A 12,466-nucleotide genomic window follows, 5' to 3' on the forward strand; every position below is an offset into this window, starting at 1 on the left:
ATGGCACATTCACATACAGCCCAACTTCACTCATTTCTTCAGGAAGTAATGCAGACGTTTTTCTTTATAAATCTAATATAAAACCATAAGAAATGCTCCCATTTAATGAATTTTAATAGTCCTGAGCAAAAGCTGACGAGTGATGCTTCCAGAAACCATCCTGTGGGCTAAAGGCCATTTCATTGTCATAAAAATCCTTTATTTAGCCCTCTCTACAAATAAGCTCACAGCAGGAGAAAGGACACTAGTTAAAGTAATTTGGGCGATAAGTAAACATAAGGAATGGCTAGGAGCGTAGTGTCATCTGGCAGAGAGCTTATTTCCTGAATCCTGTGGATCTGCTTAAAACCCAGCAGAGATGCCAATATGCTTCTCCTCAGTAAATGCTACCAGTCTTCATACCACCAGGTCCGTGGAGGTTTGTGTGTTGGTATTTTATCCAACCACTCTTTTGGGTAGCTGCAAGGTGCCTGCCGTGACCTGAGTCAGTCATGCAAGGAGACTTTTCTGCGCTCTCACCAAGGCTTTCCCTCGGCTTCCATTTCCTGTTGCTCCTCTCGTTCCATGGTAGAAGCATGGTGATGGAGGAAGGCAACACACGCTCTTTGTAGATAAGGTCTTAGGCAGCAGAGAATTGTCCTTCTTGGGCTGGATTTCCGTGCAAGGTGGCTACGATGTGTGCATCTGGGATTCCCGTCTCCTCGGAAGGGTGGGAAGAGCTGAGATCTGTTGATACTAAAGTGGGAACAAGGGAGACCCAGCGATCAGGTGCTGGTGAGTCTGGAAAAAAGTCATTTTGCCTTATTTTCTCTCTGGATGCACCCAAATCTATATTAAATACCCCCATCATATCCATTTTCTCTTGGTCTCAATATCCATGTGTATAAGATACTGAGTAATTTTGTTGCATTTTCTAAATGAAGCAACTCCTCCAGTTGACCACTTTATCTCTAATCTGAAGTGAGATCATGGGGTTTCCAGCATAGCCTGGAGGTTGTAAGAGGCAGTCCTATTTATGATTTCTGTTCTCGTGAACTAGTCAAGTAAAGATTTAAAGATTAGGAAGTCAGTGTTCTGTGAAACCAAAAACAATAATAAATTGCTTAATTGTGCGTGGGTTTTGTATTTCAGTCAGGGTGTTCATGCTTCATGAGCCCAAGCTAATGCCAAGACAGAGGAATGTGACAAGGCAGTGTCATCATGGAAATCAATCCAGCAATAGGGAGTTTGTGTCACGTTTTCAAAATAATGGATACTGGTGTTCAGAAAGCAAAAAATTGAAACTTTAACAGTCACAGGCCTTTACCTAGTTTACAGTGCCATTAGGTTAAATAATCCATGTGCCTCATGCTCAAAATTGCTGATGATGTTAGTTTTGTCTGTTCTCTCTCAAAGGAAATCAGTACGCTGGGCTTTGGGTAGCTGTGGAGTCACAGGTGAGGGTTAGTCTGTGTGGTCTGCCACCAGGGGAATTCTTGTCACTCACAGTGGGAGGAGTTGTTTCAAATAAGAAATACTTGAAGTAAGTAAATGTTGTTGATATAAAATTCTAAATCAATAAAACCGTAACAGAGGAATTTTTTTTTCTACTTGTGTGTTGTCAGTCTTCAGTGAGTGACATCTGTCACTTTGCATGAGATCTCATGCTATGCAGTATCCAGAAATGCCTGAAAGGCCATTTTACAAAAAGATCAACAATAGTTTATTGTTTTTTCTAACTTTGTTTTTACTCTGTAAACTGGATGTTGTGCATACCATTTCAGGGGTCTGCTTTCTTTTTTAAGATTTTTTTTTTGTTAGAAACAAAAATGTGCTACCATTTGATAAATTTCCTTAAGTCAAGGCAATTTGGGGAACTCAAGGAAATTATACACAAATAATACTAATATATGAGATAGAATGAGGAAGAAATACCAGATTAATAACATCGAAACTTGATTGACCATTTAAAGTTAACACATACTGGGAGGTCCATAGGGTGAGAGAAAATAGGAACATAGATGTATGTAAGAGACAATCCTTTCAGTTTTCGCATAGAATCAGCATGAGGTTTTAAATGTTTAATTTATTGACCGGACTTGTGAAATCCGTGGAAAGAAAGCTCATGGATGTTTTTAACCACAGAAAATGAATAAATTGCTGAAAGTCTTGACTGTCCACTAGTCCTCATGCCTGGTGCTGTCCTGAGGTCTCTCTGTAGACTGACCATGCCTTTGTTGGTCTCCCTTGGGTCAGTCACATAGCAAAAGAAACATGTTTAGCCAGCATGGCCTCCCAGCTCCACTCACTGCGGTCAAACAGTCTCCCCTAGGGTCAGAATTGGGGAAGCAGACATGTAAGGTGACAGACCCCACCAAACCAGCCCATTCCCCCATTCCACATAGCACTTGAGGAAAAAAAAAAGATGAAAACCTGGGCCCAGTTTGAAGTAAAAGTCAAAAACTTTGGCAGTCATTGTGTCGGACCAGTGTGATTTCATACCAGGTAAAGAAAGCCAAGTTCAGATTACAGGGCACGATGTTTAAACTACGTGACCTTGGACAAATTAATAAACTTTGCTAAGCCTCACTGGTTGTGTGTAACATAACTTTATCATATCCCTATGAAATAAATGAATTAAATAAAATTATGACAGTACTGTGTTTTGCACATAAAAGGCCTTCAATTAATATGGATTGCCTTTTTCTTTCCCCTGCTACGATTTGGCTAACTTTTGACTAATGCCAGTTTAAAGTGCCCCTGGAACTTCGTGAAAAGAAAAGGAAATGTTCCCAAAGGTCCCAAGTGGGCTTAATGTACATTCTTTTTTTTTAATAAATATTTTTATTTTATAATTAATTTAATTTTACATATCAGCCACGGATTCCCCTGCCCTCCCTCCTAACCCCACCACTCCTCGCCTTCCCTCCCAATCCACCCCCCATTCCCACATCCTCTAAGGCAAGGTCTCCCCTGGGGATTCAGCCTAGCCTGGTAGATTCAGTTGAGGCAGGTCCAGTCCCCTCCTCCCTGCACCAAGGCTGAGCAAAGTGTCCCAGCATAGGCCCTAGGTTCCAAAAAGCCAGCTCATGCACTAAGGACAGGTCCCGGTTCCACTGCCTGGGGGTCTCCTAAACAGTTCAAGCTCATCAGCTGTCTCACTTATCCAGAGGGCCTGGTCCAGTTCCATGGGGGCTCCTCAGCTATTGGTTCACAGTTCATGTGTTTCCGATAGTTTGGCTATTTGTCCCTGTGCGTTTTGCAATCATGGTCTCGAGATATCTCTTGCTCATATAATCCCTCCTCTCTCTCACCGATTGGACTCCTGGAGCCCCACCTGGGGCCTGGCTGTGGATTTCTGCATCTGCTTCCACCAGGCACTGGATGAGAGTTCTATCATGACAGCTAGGGTGTTTGGCCATCCAATCTGTACATAAAGTAGTCAGTTTGTTAGAGAATGGTGTTTTTAAGTTGTTATCACAATGAAGAGTCCAATGCTGATGTTTTGTCAACGTATAGGACTTTTTTAGGCAAGTTCATGCTATTTAGGTAAACCCAGCACATTTGTTTTAAATTAGTGAGGGACTGTCCTGTTTCTCGCTAGGTTATCATTTAGCAGTTCATATTAGGAAATGAAGTAGAAGCGGCCACCACGTGTTTCTCCAGACCCTCTGGCGTGGGTTAGAGGAATGTGTCAGCATCTACTACTACTTCTTGAGACTGAGCATTTTACCATCATTAAATGTGACTGGGAAATTGTTTTCAAAGCGTTTCCTTTCTTTTGCTAACATTCCTATTGTTCCTTAATACAAGGTATGCTGCGGATGGAGTACATGTAGGTGGATGACTGATAAAACGATGATTTTTGCCGTAATGACAGTTCTGCTACACTATGGATCATGGATCGTATGACCATGGTCACCTGTCCTTTAATATCACAAATATAAGCCGTTCCTGCCCCCCCCCCCCCCCGGTTTCCTGTATTGTCGCTTGTCCTTTCGCCCTCTGGAGAGGAGCCATCAGCAGTAGGTTGATCGTACAGGAGAGTCTGAACAAGCAGTTTTCTTCTGTTCCCAACAATCCCTCCTGCACTTCAGCTTTACGTGCCCTGGTGCAGCTCCTGCCGCTGGGTGCTGTTCCTCATTTAGGAAAACTGCAGAGGAAATGATCTGTTACGTTGGGCTTGGCAGGACCATTTCCAGGGGTTGATAATGGGATTGAATTATTTCAGGTGAGTTTGGGCGGGGACGGGGGTGTGTGTGTTAAAGTTGGCAAGGGTCTGCTCTAGTCTGTCCTTGGAGATCCCAGATATCACAATGAAGTGTCTCTGAGAAAGGAACAGGAGGAGACCAAGAGCATCTCCCTGAGTCTTTGTCCCTCACTAGCTTTCAGGGACCACCAAGTATTGTCCCTGGCTGCAGGGGAGTCGCAGCATCCATGCACTGCTTTAGGAAATGGTTAATTGTGGGGCGAGAGGGCTCTGCTGTCTGCTACTGTGAGAGTCACTTCAGTACAGCACAGAACGGCATAGATGAATGCAGTAATCAATGAGAATCTGAGCACTGCAGGGATCTGATCCGATGACAGCAGCACTTATGGCCTTGTTTAATGTCACCATTGTGTAATGTTGGGCACTGCAGGCTTTACGGGGGGAGTCATTGAGAATGTAAGGACTGTGGGAAATTTTATTTAAATTTTGCATGTTGGTAGATTTTTTTCTTTTTAACTGTGTTGTGGGCTTCTGCCATCCTGAGCTGGAATTTAATGATTTGGTGTCAGTAACACTTACTTAACCGTTCATTCCAATGCTGCTCATTGGTTTGCTGGGTTTCTGCAGCTTCTACTACTTCATACCTTGCATTGAAGAACAGGTAAATGAAACTATGATATTAATCATAAGCTGAATCTAAAGCTAATGGGATTCGTTGTTGAATTATTCAAAAGGGTAACATATTAAGATGCATCATTTAGATTCTATCGGAGAGTGAGGAGTACTTTGCTTTGAAAATGGAAACTACATAAATATATAATTTTCAAATGTAGATGATCATCCGGTTGCATTATGTGATGTCTTTCAAATTCTGAATGTATATCTGAAGTACTCATTGAGTTCTGTGTATTTCAGTATTATATTTAACTCACAACTTGATGTATGTATACAGTTAATTCAGGGAGCATGTCTTTTCTGATTAATCAGAGATATTTTGTTTTCATTGTTTACTGAATTACACAGAAAGCTTCAATGCTCGGTCTTAAAAATAGAAAAATTGAAGCTGCATGTGGATTGTTCTTTTCAAGGGTTTAGGCTGCTGAGACCTGGTTTCTCCTGATCCATAGTCCAGACTGTAGATCACTTCTGTAGACAGGCCTGTGCTTTTGTGTGGTGTTAGGTTGTGAACTAAGAATGATGATCATGTAGCCAGGGAACAGAATGCAGACACTCAATGGAAAGGAACAGCATCATCTTTGGGGTCAGAGATTTGAGTGTGTGACCTTGGGGATACATAAACACCAACCTCTCCTGCTCCTGCTTTATCTTCTGCACCCAGAGAGGACACTTCCCTGCTGTCAGTGGCAAAGGCATAGCAAGGTGCTCAAGGTTGCCCCATGGTGACTTCGGTGCAGAAACAATACTGCTTTCAGACATTTCAAGGGATGTGGTTTCCTTAGTAACCCCCATTTCATCCCTTGGTTTGTAGCCTGTGAGATTTTTGTAGAGGTTGAGAATAGCTTTTTAAAAATTAAGCTGGTAAATCTCTTGGCTCCATTGTAACTACTTATCCAAATAGGGATTGAGTATTCGTGGTATTCTTAGACACTTTCTGTTAGGCCGCACTGTTTGGGAGGAAAAGGTGTCACATGATTTGCTGCAATGCTTTGAGGGTTGAGTGCAGACAGGTACAGGGGCCATCCTAGCAGGGCCACAAGCTGCCTGGCTGCTCTCTTGCCCCCTCTCAGGTTCAGTGAATCTCTTGTTAGAGACACTGTTATCTCTTCATAGTGAGTGGTTTTTAAGAAGTCTACTTCCTGCTAGGAGGCAAGTTCAAAATCCAGAGGATCCCAAGCAGGAGGGAAAGTAGTAGCTGCATTCCACTCACAAGTTTAAACTAATCAGATAAGCCCTTTTGAATTAATGTTAAGAGTTTATTGTCAATTGAACCACATACCCGTAGAATGACGTCTGATGGCTTGTTGATAAGGGTCACACATTTTGTGCTCATGGTCATGCTCATGTCATGTTACTCATAGACCTTTACCCTTACGAGAGCAAGGGGATGATTCATGGTTCTCTCTCTGTATATGCATGACAGAGAGGAAAGAAAATAAATGGCGTGGCTGATTTCTCTGCCAAGCTCTGTGGAAGTGGAGTGATTTATAATTTCTACTCATAAACTTAGGAAGCTGGTAACTCTATTAGTAAAATCACTCTTCATCCCCGGGGGTTACACGCTCTAGAATCTGTCAACTTCCTATTTTATGTGGTCCTGTTATTGAGTGGGTAGCAGGATCTTTGAGAAGACAGAGATATTTTCATTTTGAAGTGCTGTGGACTATGGAGAATGCTGGAAGTCATTTGGAAAGAGCAGATTAAATGCGGTAAACAGAAGTTCCTAATCTCCTTGTTCTTCTCCACATGCATCGATACTTTGAGCGAATGAAAAAAATGCACGTTCCTCTCAGATTTCCATGACCGAAATGAATGGACAGAAACATGCCAGTTTATAAATGTAGAGCAGTCAATGAAAGAACTACTGGTTGTTTTATGTTATAATTATTTTAGAATGTCTTGAAATACTATTGTTCTTCTATTATTTCTATGCTAGTTGGTGCATTCAGAATTTGTAGATAACCTGCTTCAAGTAGACTGCCCCTGCTGTTTAAGGGAATAGTCAGAATCAGAAGGTCAATTGTTTGCAGGAATATACCCACAATTCTGAATGCCTAGTTAATTTAAGTAATTATTTCGGGGAATGCATTTCATATATTACATTTTTAAGGGCGTGTGATATAAATTCTTATTGTGATGAGCCACAAACTTTGAATATATTTCAAAGCCAAATTCAGCAAAGTTGTTTATTGAAGTAGTTAAATTCTAACAGCTGTGTTTTCAATAATATCTACCACAAATTTTGGATTCATTAATAGTTCAAAAGGGAGCAGATACATCAACAGGTAATGGTACCTGGTTTCTTGCCTGACAACCTGGGTTCAATTCCCAGGGACCACCCGTGGAAGGAGAAACAGACTCCATAAAAGTTGTCCTCACTGTGGCATGTATGCCCCCCATGCATAAATAAATCTAATTTGAAAATAGTTTAATTTCAGAATTATTATTTCTAGTAACCTATTTAAAAATTATAAAGGTCTTACCAATCATTTATATGTTGTTCTATGTAGCATGTATTTCTGAAATTGTTGAAGATGCTAGTTGTGGAAGAGAGATCAACACACCTGTCAACAGTATCTTTCTTGCCTTAGCAGACTTCTAAGGCTTATTAGAGTTCACGTAGTTGCAGGTACTTTCCTAGGTGAGCTCCCTTGCTTTCGGTATGTATCTCATAGTTCATTTCCTTTGAGTATGCTATTTTGGATTCCAAAGTGTCTGTCTCAAGCAGGAATCATATTGAAAGCATACTGTCAGGAACCTGCAGTAAGTGGCCATTTTAAGAGATAAGGAGAAAGCACCAAGTCAAAAGGGCAATGCCTCAATCTAAGTCACTTATTCATCCAGAACCTTTCAACATTTATTTTTAATTTGGAGAGAAATATTAAAGAGGAAATAGACTCTCAGAAGAAAACACCAATGGACATAAATTTTATCTACAATTTTAAAGAATGCAAGGCCTCCTTAAATGTCCTCATAGACAGTGGGTAAATGACTCAAGTAACTTGGGTTACAAACCTTACCTTAATGGAAATAACATCAAAGTGCTGGTATTCACTGGTGAAAAACATACTTATCCCATAGATGAAGATAAGCCATTTCTCCTCTAGTCTTAGAAAAAAAGTCAAAGATTACCTTCAGATTGCCCTTGCTTTGAAAATACAGTTAATATCTTATATTTTCATTTGTGATGCCATTATGTGATACATAATTGATGTAAATACATACATACACACACACACACACACACACACACACACACACACACACACACACATATATATATATATATATATTTCAAAGCTTCATTCTCCAAAACATGAGTAAACGGTGATTACATACATTTGAGCTTTAATCAAAGAGATTAGAAATGTCTGAAAAGTCAAAAATAGCTGAGTGATTTCCGAATAGGGCTACATTTATATGGAATGACATTATGTCCTATGTACCTGAAAGCTCAGGAAGGCCTCCTTCTGTCCAGAATGCCAGAACGACCCTGTGACCATTCCTTTTGACAGTAGGCTTCCACGCCATTATGTTGTCATTCCCTGACTGCAGACGCAGGTTTTATTTAAAGAGCTGACGTTCACTTTAGCAATCACTCTTTTGTTGTTGTGGTTGTGCTTTGTTTCTTTGGTTGGTTTTTGTTGTTGTTAGGTTTTGTCTTATGTGGGATTTTATTTATGTCATCAGAACTATCCACTGAGGATGTAAACGTCACAGAGAAGTGAAGCACAGAACAAGAGACCCCCAAACAGCTGTTTATTCTGAAAAACTTTAGAGTATTGATGAAAACAAATGGTTTCTAATGAGGAAAAGAATTGCTCTTTGACATTTTTTTTTTTTTTTGCCAGAAACGACCTTTTCTGACTTCTTTTTTACAGTCTTTGAACATTCTTTACAGTTGTCTTGGTTAGTTTAACAAAACTAAACTACAATGGCTGCAGTTTTTATGCTTATCATGTACAGGCACATGTGGATACTTGACCCCCAATGCAGTGAGTACCATGATAATTAAATCAAACAAAGATTGCTGTAGGACCAAAGTTTTGGTCTCCATCTAGGTCTCAGTGTCTGTCTGTCTGTCTATCTGCCCGCCTCTCTGTCTCATTCTGTGTGTGTGTGTGTGTGTGTGTGTGTGTGTGTGTGTGTGTGTGTGCGTGTGCTGTGTGTCTGTGTGCATGCGTTGTGTGTGTGTGTGTGTGTAGTTATATTTTGCCATTGAAGCATTAATACATCACTTTAAAAAAACAATAGAGCTGTATTGTCTTGGTTGAAATTATAACAACTGTCAAGATGATGCCTTTTTGTTGATTTTATTCTCTTTAATAGTAAATAATGAAAACCATCCAGGCAAGCACAGTATCTCGTTCTACTAAAATTTAATGTTTAGACATTAAAATAAGTCGAAACTGTTATTGCGATTGAAATTCTTTACAAATACATCTCAAAACTGGGTAACAAACATTCCATGCTAAAAACTAAATGGTACTCATTTTCCCACTAGCTAGAATAAAAGACTCCATTTAGGGTTTAGGGTACTATTGGTTGGCTTTTAGTTTGAAATTGAGATCAGCCTTTAATTTTACATGAATGTAAAGCAAATGTTGACTTAGGGGTTGGGTGTTATGGCTCAGGGTAGAAGGCTTGCTTTGCATATGTTATACCCTGTTTTGAGTCCCAGTGTAAACAAATAATGTAAGAAAAGTTCTAGGTATGTTTTCAAATATGAGGGTACATTATTTTTTTTATTACTGGGATTATTAAAATCTCTTAATTGTTATAATTTAGGGTTTCTTGTGGCTTCTGTGTTTCTAGGGCTCAAAAAAGTCTTGCCTTTAGTTTTTATATCTAAACATTAGGAAACTGGGTACAATTTTATGATTAGTAGAAACTTGTTAGGTCAAACATGATATACATATGTTATTGGAAAAATTAGTTAAAAATGACATCTTTATAAATTAGCACAGTGTATCTCCCTTGAGAAAGTTTTTTAATTGGATTTATAAAGGCTTTTTATCAAAAGAGGGATATCAAATGAGTACTGTTCATATCTCTGAATTAATAATCAGTGCAGTGTTTGTAAATGTAATTTTAATTTTCACATTTAATGTCACTGAATATATTGGATGGCATTGACGACATCGCAATTTCAGTCTCTTTAACCTTTCTCCTAGAATTTCACCTAAGATGAGATTGTTTATTTGGTTTGTTTTTATGGAAAGGTATTGTTTGATCAAGAATCTTTAAAAGACATTTTGACTGCTGAGAATATTGGACATTATGCAGAGAGCACATAATCCTGTGTTCTCCATTTTTCATACTTCATTCACAAATTGTCAGGAATTAGAACATTCAATAGAAAAATAACATGAGTGCATTCCATTTTTTAATAACTGATGAATCTGATACATAATTTGATAAGCATTGGCTAGCTGTAATATTCTGATTGTGATGTGATGAGGAATGATTTAATTTTAAGGTTTTAAGGTATTAGTTACAAATGTTCTCATGATTGAAAGCTGGCTTTTCTAAGCTGGTAATTATTTTACCAACGAGCTTGTAGTTATTGTTTGTTTACATTATTTTAATTAATATCGTTCTCACTAGAGTTGTAAATTTTTCTACATCCACAAGAAATTTCATGTGTTTTCATACATGTTATGCTCTTTTTTTTTTTTTTTTTTTTTGGCTTTTCGAGACAGGGTTTCTCTGTGTAGCTTTGTGCCTTTCCTGGAACTCACTTGGTAACCCAGGCTGGCCTCGAACTCACAGAGATCCTCCTGGCTCTGCCTCTGTGCCACCACCGCCCGGCGTTATGCTCTTTTTAGTTGTTATCTGGTGGATGCTGTTCTAACATCAGGATGTTGCCCTTTTATCCAGTCAGATCTGTACCCATTTGTTGAGACACTGTCATTCATGTTTGAGTATATAAAGCTATGAATCATAGTGATGTTGAAGGCAGATAGGCTTGTAAACAGTTTAGTTTTCTGTCTTCGTTTTGTTTTGTTTCTTAGTCCCTTTATCACTCATTGTTACTATTGCAAGCATGCTCCTCGGGGCTCTCCCTCTTTCTCTTGTGTAGGGTGCGTCATCGAGGGTTCAAGGTTCCTGTTGGGTTGCATACCACAGAAACCTTTGTGCTTTGACTGTAACATTAGAAGTGAGAACCTAATGAACTTGTAAAGGAGGAAAGTCTAGGGGTTTAGAATTTGTGATGTTGATATAGCCCAGATAGGACCCCTTCCTCCACCCAATTTCCCCAACAGATGTAGAAAACTTGATTATGGGCTTGTGTTATTTTAACTGTAGATAAACCAATGCCTGCACATTCATTCCACTCCAGTTGTTTTTCTTTGTATCAAAGGTATTTTGAGATTTATGGATGGAAAAAAACTGTTTTCTTTTGCTAAATCTTGTTATAAAAAATATATTAAAGTACATTGTGCATACTCAGTGAAACAAATTTAAATTCCCACTTTAAAACTTACCAATTTGCTAGAATATTAAAGAAAATAAAGCCCTAGGAAATAAATTTAAAATGCATAAAATATTCACTTGGGAAAATAAACGTAGAACACTAAGCTATAGATTTATTCATAAACATCTGACACACTAGCTTTCAGAAAAAGTACTGAAACTTTGCACAAAACACACAGCCTTCATAACAGAAAGAAAGCGTGTGTTCAAGCACATATATGTTCTTTATGATATTGATACCAGAGAGCTGCTTCTTCCATACCATTTCATAAAGACAGGGGCAATAGCTGCACAGATCACATTGTAAGAGTCACATCATCGCCAGGATCCATACAGTGGAATGCACGGTGTGGTGATGGTAAAGGACATCAGAAATAGGGAGGCATAAGAGCCCCATGTATACTGTCATTCAGATATGTGTCCATATAATGGAGTGTGGTTAATTCAGGCGTATTTTATACAGTCTAAATTGACATTCTGTATATCTTTCATATCTATATTATTGAAGTAAAAGTTTCAGAAATATTAAGGTACAGCACACTAAACGATAGAGCTTCTGGGGTGCTTTCTGGAGCTCACAGTAGCTGTGTGTGGTAAATTTGTGATTTCAGCAGTTAGAGGAATTGGAGATAGGGTTGCTAGTGTTCTGGAATGAAAGACTGTCTCCTTCCCGGAAAGCAACTAGACAAAACAGAGAAACTAATTTTGAGCACGTTAAGTCTGGGTTTTCTGATTTCTTTCATTTTTGTTTTCATTATCATTTGGGGAGGGGGCGGGGGACAGAGTCTCACAGCCCAGGCTGACCTGGAACTCACAGAAATCCTCCTGCCTCAGCTTCTTGAAGACTAGGTGACAGGTGTGAGGAGTCATGTATGGCCCACTCTTAGAATGTTTTTGTTATAAAAGTTGAATCTCATGAGACGTGCTAAGTCTTTGGCCAGCCTTAAGTTAGGTGGCTTTGTAAGGCGTACATAGTCTCTGTATGCAATTGTGACTGTTACTTCTTTGTCTCCATTTCTCTTGTCCTTTGACGTATCAGAGAGCCAACTGAGAGAACAAGCCTTTATAAGGCTCACCTACTTTTGTAGTTCAGAAGACTTTGGCCAGTGATCTTGCAGTGCT

General features: G+C 39.3%; 1 protein-coding gene across 44 annotated transcripts in view; it reads left to right on the forward strand.

Moving 5' to 3' along the window:
• Rims1 (regulating synaptic membrane exocytosis 1) overlaps positions 1–12,466 on the forward strand; it is a 494,312-nt gene that overhangs the window by 294,801 nt on the left and 187,045 nt on the right. Inside the window, exon 1 of one of the 44 annotated variants that reach the window (XM_052745334.1) lies at positions 4,086–4,210. The exons of 42 other annotated variants lie outside the window; for them this stretch is intronic. The gene's annotated coding sequence lies outside the window, so the exon portion shown is untranslated. Of the gene's footprint in view, positions 1–4,085; positions 4,211–4,733; positions 4,851–12,466 lie in introns of those variants that run through there. One more of the 44 variants, XM_052745335.1, reaches the window with a different exon arrangement.

The sequence above is a fragment of the Peromyscus californicus genome, unplaced genomic scaffold (assembly GCF_007827085.1).
Source record: "Peromyscus californicus insignis strain IS unplaced genomic scaffold, ASM782708v3 Scaffold_19__1_contigs__length_69161282, whole genome shotgun sequence".
NCBI classification, from domain to species: Eukaryota; Metazoa; Chordata; class Mammalia; order Rodentia; family Cricetidae; genus Peromyscus; species Peromyscus californicus.